Genomic DNA, 8,466 nt, shown 5'->3' on the forward strand with positions numbered 1-8,466 from the left:
TTGGCGGGATATTATGTGAACGGATTAGTCTATCATTTTCAGTAGCAGGTTGCCAATCTATTCGTGTCTGACAGGAAAGAAGCAGCATCAGCAACAATCCTAAGCCTGTTTTTGTGATTGTTTTGTTTACTGGTCCCAGCCCCCAGCCACGCTCACTTGAATGAATGATTGAAAACTCCTCCTCTTGTACCCAAACACACTATCCCTGGTCCCCTGGGATTACTTTAATCCATAATCTGGCACAGCCTCTGTCACTGAAATGCCATTTGACTGAATTAAGATATATTCCTCAATTTGGAGGTTGAGGGGCACTTTGATAATTGCGGCAGTGGAATTGGACCATGACTCTGATGTGTGTGTGTGAACATGTGAAGTATATACTGGCATTGTGACTTGCATGGTTAAGACTGAGCGCTCTGAGCTCCAGAGGCCTGCCCCTATGCACCAGGTCAGGCAATCAAGACAATGGACCTTCCATTAGGAATATTAATGAACTCCACTTAGTGGTAGGATTTCTCCTGCCATAAAAAAAGATTAAAAAACACACAAACATATGTGATTTTTTTCCAGGCACGGAGAAATGCTTCATTTTCAAGCATGAAAAACAAATGCTCATACTTGTCTTCAATATGAAAATAAAGTGTTTCTATTGAAGATGCAAAAAAAAATAAGCATTATGTTTTAACAAGTCTTAACTTATGTTCAAGGCTCATCATTTTTGTTTTTCACCAAAACATCAGAGTTGTAGAAAAATTGTAGAAACAGGATTTTTAACAGGATTTAAAATCTGTTCTCTGTTGCCAGGGGACAGTGCGGAATAGAAGTAGCCATCAACAGGGTCAGAGGACAGCTCAGAGGATGCTTCCACTATTACAATTTAAAAAGAAAAATGGCCAGGTAAATGCTTTCTTCTTTCATTTCCACACCTTCAGGTTATAATGCAGGCTGTCTGTCATAAATTTGTAGTCTTAAAGCCCAGGTGGAGACAATAACACTGATGACATCATTGGGGTATTTTATAAACTTTAGGAAGCTCCCTCCAGATCCACAGAAGATAGTATACAACTGTTTTCACAGGCTGAGTAGCACTGTCCGTGAGTAGTTATTAACTGACCTGTATGTGGAAAATTGATGGAGTGCCCCTTTAATGGAGAAGGACACAGGCACATCTCTGCTTTAACACATTTTCATTTTCTTATGTGTCAAGGTAAATACCTTTGCCAACCTGGAGATGTGCATATGGTGAATTGACTGTACTTGTATAGCGCCTTTCTGGTCTTCCAACTACTCAAAGCGCTATTACACTACGAATCACATTCTTCCATTCACACACAGTCATACGCTGAATGGTACAGCCATCAGGAGCAACTTGGGGTTAAGTATCTTGCCCAAGGATGCATCGATATGCGGACTGGAGGAGCTGGGAATCGAACCGCCGATCTTCCAATCAGTGGATGACCTGCTCTACCTCCTGAGCCACAGCCGCCCCATATGTTACATACATGTTGCGTATATGTTACCATAGCTACCAAATCTTGTATAATTACATAGAAATTTCCCACATAGGATAACCACCACTGGTGAGGGTACATTGTAACTGACCAAAGATACATTTATACACCATTATATATACATCCAGTACACCAAAACTGCAACTGATCGAGTCTATTTCAGCAGCATACAGAACCTGACCAATACAGAGTCATTTCACATCACCTGACACTTTCTTTACTTGAAAATCAGCCCTCCAACAATAGTGGCTCTTAACGTAGAAACAACTAACACATTAATGTTGACATGCCTAATTTTGAGTATATAGTTTGTTCACACAGACAAAAGAGAGAAAGTGAAATGAAACATACGACCTGGGCCATAAAGTATACCCCCGCAGCATGTTAACCGTCGGTTGCCCAAATCTTAATCTGAATCGCCGGAATCTCAATAACAGAACTGGAGAGAGCTGAGTTAGCATGACACATAGAGCCACAATGACCACATTTATGAGAAATACGCCACAATTTAACAACTCATAGACATCTGAAATGTGACCCCGACTACACACTGCTTTTTGTAAGACATATTTTAAAATCTTGTTATATTATCCATTGTATCAAATCTTCACCTGAAAAGTAACTAAAGCTATCAAATAAATATAGTGGAGTAGAAAGTACAATATTTCCCTCTGAAATGTAGTGGAGAGGACGTATAAAGTAGCATCAAATGGAAATACTCAAGTAAAGTACAAGTACCTCAAAATTCTTGTATGGTAAGGCTAGCTGATGTTTAACTGACTGAATGCAAAGCTAAATCACAGCTCTCTGTGTCATACAGAATGAATGTAACCAGTATAGGCCTATGATGTATGTGTATTCTATATGTAAGAGTGTAGTCTTCATTACAGTAATACCATTTGAAATGTGCCCTGCACAAAGCATGTGCACCACAGATTAGTGAGTGATGACATTAACAGAGACAACACCAAAACATATAGCAGGCACCCACACACAGCCCTCAGCCAACCCGAGCACACACACACACACACATACACACAGCACACATGCGTATGTATACATCCTTTGTGTTGTATTGTAGCGGAGGCAGCAGAATCAAGCACAAACATCCCCTCTGATCTCCCTGTTGCCTAATCCACCATTACCATAATGAAAGCCCATCTAATCGAATCAGAGGAGGCTGTTCCTAAAAGGATCATGCATGGATGACAGATTAATAAAGAAATAGACAGAGAGAAGAATAACAGGGGAAATGCATGCAATACAAACCAAAATAGATTGCTGGACTTATTTGGGTCAGGAGGAATCACAGTGGGAATGAGATATGGGTGGTGATCACTTTATAAGGTGAGCTTTAAAAGGTTTATGGGCCACAGACTGGGGTTGTTTGGAGACATGGCTTGATGTAGCTAAAGCTGACTCCATAATATCACAATCTCCTCTGATTGCATAGCTATCCAATCACCAGCAATGGTAGCCTACATCACTCTGAATTCCTTGTACATATCCTCCTTTCTACCTCTCTTTTGAAATCACTCTTGTTTTTCTGTCAATCTATTGCCTCTTGCCTGTTGTCTGGGTTTCTTATATTTCTCTGCTCCGTCAGGGAGGGACCATATTGTTTTGTTTCTCTGCTAACAAATTTGAGCCACCACATTTATTTATTTTTTTATACACACAACTATGCTACAAATAAAACTTTTATTGCACCTCGTTGCTGTATCTCATTCTGTGAGTAGAGGTTATATGGTTGTATGGTTACTTTTTATTGGGAGAATTGTTACTATTTGTGTTAACAATGTAATAAGTAATACTGCCATGGAAGTTGAGCTCAAAGCTTCACATAATCATTTATTTTTTACCATGAATTGAAATGACATTGTGAGGTAAAAGGGGTTATTTGTAATGATGAACCCACACAAATCACAAAACGCTGTGCAGCTTTTTACCTTTGTTTCACTAATTGTTTTTTAGTGTTAAAGCACAATTACTCTTTTGGCTCAGTTTGACAGCTCTCATCAACCTTGTTTCCAGCAGCAGCAGGAAGCAGTATTCAGTGAAAAAGCTCTAAATAAACTCACTGTACACTACCCGCTCAGCAGCAAGCAGCAGACACACACAGTTAGAGATAAGCTGGTGAACATAGTGGAGCATTTAGCAGCTGGAGACCAAACCACTTACGTCCATCGTGTGGCCATGAGTATGACTACTAATTGATGAAAATATCGCACTGTGAATGTTTAGGCAATTTTTTGCTAACATGGTTTATGTTTTTACTTTATAGAGTGCTGAAGTCCTGACTTTACATCCAGGCTAACTGATGTTCTTCTGTCTTCTGTAGCTTGATGCAGTCTCTGGTTGAAGGTTCTCGTTCTAGGGTTACCACGTTACACAGGACAAAAGAGTATCTACAGAATTTGTTATTACAATACAAAACCTTTGTGATTTAAGTTACGCATAATTTCTTAGCAGCTTCAAAAAATTGAAGCTGTCATGATATTTTACTAAATAACAGGACGCATAATCTATATACTAAAGGAAGGAATCTCTGTATGTCTGTATGTCCTTCACATATCTCTTCAACTGTGCATCCAATCCACTCCACACTTGGCAGGTGCATTGCTTGGGAATAAGGGGAATGCAGCGATACGTTTAATATTATTAAACTTTGAATAAACCAGCTATAAGTGTGCCACTCTGCTCTATGCAGAGGCAGGACAGAGCTTCAGGGCCCTGCTGACTGACTCCAGCAGGGAGAGACCAGGGATGAGGTGGGACAAGATTCAGAGAAAAGTGCTCTAAAAAGAGAAAAGTAGACAGCGGAAGCAAAGCTTTTAATCAAGAATGGACACTCTTAGCCTGTGTCTACACAGAAAGCGTAGCATTACCAGCATGTTAAGCAGATCAGCAGCAGCAGCAGCAGCAGCGAGTGAATGGTTGTGTCTACACAGAAGGTGTTCAGATATATTGTTGAGCGTAGGTCACCCATGTTTTCGAAGTGCTCAGAGCCAAAGTTGATGTGAAGCTTATATGAGGCTTCTTCAGTCTGAGTTAGTCATATCAAGTGGATATCTGACACATTTACAGTCTTTTTAGCATCAAATTCTCTCTTTGTGTTTCCTCGGACAGTGTTTCCCTGTTGAGCTGTGGTGGAAGTATAGTAACAAAAAGAGGAACTTTCGCACTAAAAAGACTGTAATGTTGAAAGATATCTACTTGATTTGACTCATTTGGACGAGCTTCATATTGGCTTCAAATAAACTTTTAAATACATTTTTTGCACAGAAGGAGGACTGTGGATTTTGTCCTCCATCACTTCCATTGTAAGTGCATTATGAAGGGATCTTCTAATGGTCAGCATGAACAGGAGGAATGATTGTCGCAAGAAAAACATGATTCAATATTCATATGGGCTATAGAGTTGTTTTAAGACAGACTTGAAAAATTGTGAACCCGTCCTTTAAACGAATCAAACTGGTGCAATTTTACAAGTTACAGGAGGGCAATTAAATGAATGTGTGGATGAATTCTGTGACTTAGATGCACAGCTCCATAATTAAAAGTCAATATGCCTGTTAGAAAACATTTCTTTGGAATCTGAATTGTGAACAAGGAGCACCGTGTTTCTAACAACATGAATGGCCATTTGACATTCTGCCCTGCTTTGTGAGGTTACCTGCTTCTGCTGCATACATTGTTTGCATGTTAAGATGCCTGCATTCATTGAAAAGTATATTTACATATACTTAACATAAATCAATATACAGTACATGTGAAAAGTACATTGTGCAGTTCTCTACAGTTCTCTGCATCTCTGACTCTCTGTCCTTCACTGCTATATAATGTGATGCAGCTCCATCTGTACTCCTGTCTATCCTTGGCTTCAGTTTGGACAGATTGAGAGTTGGTCCTGCTAAAAGCCCTTGATTGCAGCAACTAGTGTGAAATAATAGTGGCAGCGCGCCCATTATATTGTTAAGTGGCAACGCTACTTACCAGAAGACAATAGCAGCAGCAGAGCCAGGTTAATCAGCAGAAGAAAAAAAAATACAGAAGAGATGCCAATAAATACAACAAGAGCCAGGAATGACCATTTAGCCATTTCTAACAATTGTGTGCCATTTATCTGCCATAATTGTAATTTTTTTCTCAGTGAACATGGCTTACCATATTACCATGGTAATCCCCAATTACTGGCACAAGCTGCACTTTATGTGTGAGACACACACAAACACAAGGAGGTGAGGTGTGCTATTTTTTTCATGGTTGTGTGGAGAGGAGAGCCAATTAGTGAGCATCCAGATGCTGTTTAGCTAATCCCTGCTCTGGAGAAGAGCCTACACACACACACACACACACACACACACACACATACACAAACTTGTATACTAATGTGAGAGCATAATCAGAGAGCATAAATGACACACATGCATTGTAAACATCTCCTAAAGAAGGTATAGAATGTAGACAAAATATGCACCTATCCTTATAAACAAATCGACATAGCGTGTGAAGCGGTGCATTGTTTCTCCATTTAATTACAGCTGTCTTGCACAAGTCTTAACAAGTTCACAGTCTCTCATCAAGTTCCCCTCCTTTACCCGAGCCACCGACTTCCGGGCTGAATCCGAGCACAACAACGAACGGACTTATTTCCATAAAATGTGATCAACATTAAAAGTGTGTATTGACCAGCGAAGTAATCACAGAAAGTGAAGCTTTGTATGAAAATGTGTCATCTCGCTGCAGAAAGATCAAGTGGAACAGATGTTATGCTAATGCAAGCTGTCCATCAGTTAGCGTGATTGACGGGGGCCTGTCATTATAAAGAGAGGGCCCAGCCATTACAATTTCAAATGCTAAAAGCTTGCCTTGGAATGAGCAGCATATGCAGCAGTGCTAGGCCATGGATGAGGGAGGGAAAGGGGGGGGGGGGGTAAAAACAGAATAGTATCACTTTGAATTTTTCAAGGAGGATCAAGAAGGAAAAGTGACTGTGAAGTCTCAAGATACACTTTTCTTTTTCAGTTGAATTAATTTATGTGGTGACTGTGCTTCCTGTGGCAATTTCACAACATTCGTGAAGGTGTGCAAACAGTCTTTTTTATGATTATGAAGGTCAGGGTTGAATTCTCAAAGTGCTAGTCACTTCAGTGTTTCCTTTCCTTCTTTTGCCCATCTCTTTAGCCTCTTCCTGAGTGAGAAGTAGGGCAATCAGGTGTTATAAAAATCATTTATAATACAAAAGATTGAACTTATATCTCTCCCATTTTTTAAAGTAGAGCACTTATGTGTAGTACATCAGTGTTTGTGACAGGACAGATGTTTTGTTTGTTATCTGGTTAGGCTGTTATCACAATGTGTGCTGGTCTGTAATTATCCTTTTACAAAGTGACACACACTCATAGCAGCAGGTTTTCTGTCATTTTTTAGAGGGATTTTTAAGGGGTTGCTCTGAAGTTTGGAAAATTGACAGAGTATTAATTTAATGATGATTTAATAATTATAACAATACTAATTACACATCATGTCACCTCTGACAGAAACAGACAAATGAAAATTAAATGAAACAAAAAACTTAATGTGATTATATCATGTCATTCAGCATCTTTATTAATTAATCGTATGGAAGCAACTACACTGTGTGACAACAAGAGACGAACCTGTGACAACATATTCATCTGAATGTGTCCAACACAGGTTGAATGTGTTCATCTCTGAAATACATGTATCATCAGTGCGCTGAAGTTTATGAATTATGATGACATGGTCATAGGGTCCATCTCTCTCTTTCTCTCTCTCTCTCCCACTCAACTCTTGGCAAATTTCATGTTGAGTTCAGTGTTCATGCTGCTTTGACATGCTGTGTGTTGTACTGTTCTCAAATTTGGGTAAGTTAGTGTTAATGTTTATTATCCTGGCCATTCAAATAATGCAAAAAAGATGAATTCTGATGAGGATTTTGAGTGACATCATTATAAAGTTTCTCTCAGTAACTCAGCTCTGACTGACTTCCAGTGCTCCTGCTCAGGAGGGTCCTTCATGGGAGGAAATGGTATTTAGAGATCTGGATATGTGTTACAAGATGGAGATCCAGTCAGTCCAGTAAAAGTTGCTCACCAGTTGCTCTGAGTTCATCAGGCTTATGTTTTTGGACCTAGCTTGTTCAACAGCTGCTTTCTTATGATTTGTCAGTCTGCTCATAGAACTCTTATAGTACTACAAGAATTAAAACATTAATTTATTTATCATTTTATTTATATATACTGTAGGCATATATATACACTTTTCATTTTATATTTATTAATCTAATTTAAATTTTATTTATTATTAATTATTTCTATTATGACCCATAATTGTGACCCGTCTAGTCTGCAATATTGGGCAGGTAAAGCAAATTAAACTGATGACCGAATAGTTTTTTAGAGCAACAGTTAGATTTGAGATGTAAGTTTTGCAAAGCAGAGAGGAGTAACTGTGTTCATCAGAGTTAAGCTCTGTTAACTGTTTTTATGGGTTAGGTTTGCATTAACTGCAGCTGATCAAGTGATGAAATAAAATCAAGTTTTCAGTTTTCTTTCTCTTTATTTCACACATGTTCAGACTAAACCACAGTTGATATAAAACTGCCATTTAAACACAGTTGTTAAACATACTAAATTCTCTTTGTCATGCTGTTCTTGGTTACTTTAGAATGCACGTTGATATAATATACACAATAACAAAATACACAACACTCAACACACAACATGAACGCACACATTCAGTTATTAATACATCCGATTCAGAGTCATTTATTGATATCATAACTGCAGTTGTTCGGTGTTTGTTGCATGTGCTCAGATTCTAGAGGGACAGACTATCACACAGTCTGGAAATATCTGGATTTATAGAACCCAGACTGTTCTGTGAGGTAGAGTATAATGGGGGGAATTCAGTTGTTGTTAGAGGAATA

This window comes from Thunnus albacares, chromosome 10 (assembly GCF_914725855.1).
Source record: "Thunnus albacares chromosome 10, fThuAlb1.1, whole genome shotgun sequence".
Classification (NCBI taxonomy): Eukaryota; Metazoa; Chordata; class Actinopteri; order Scombriformes; family Scombridae; genus Thunnus; species Thunnus albacares.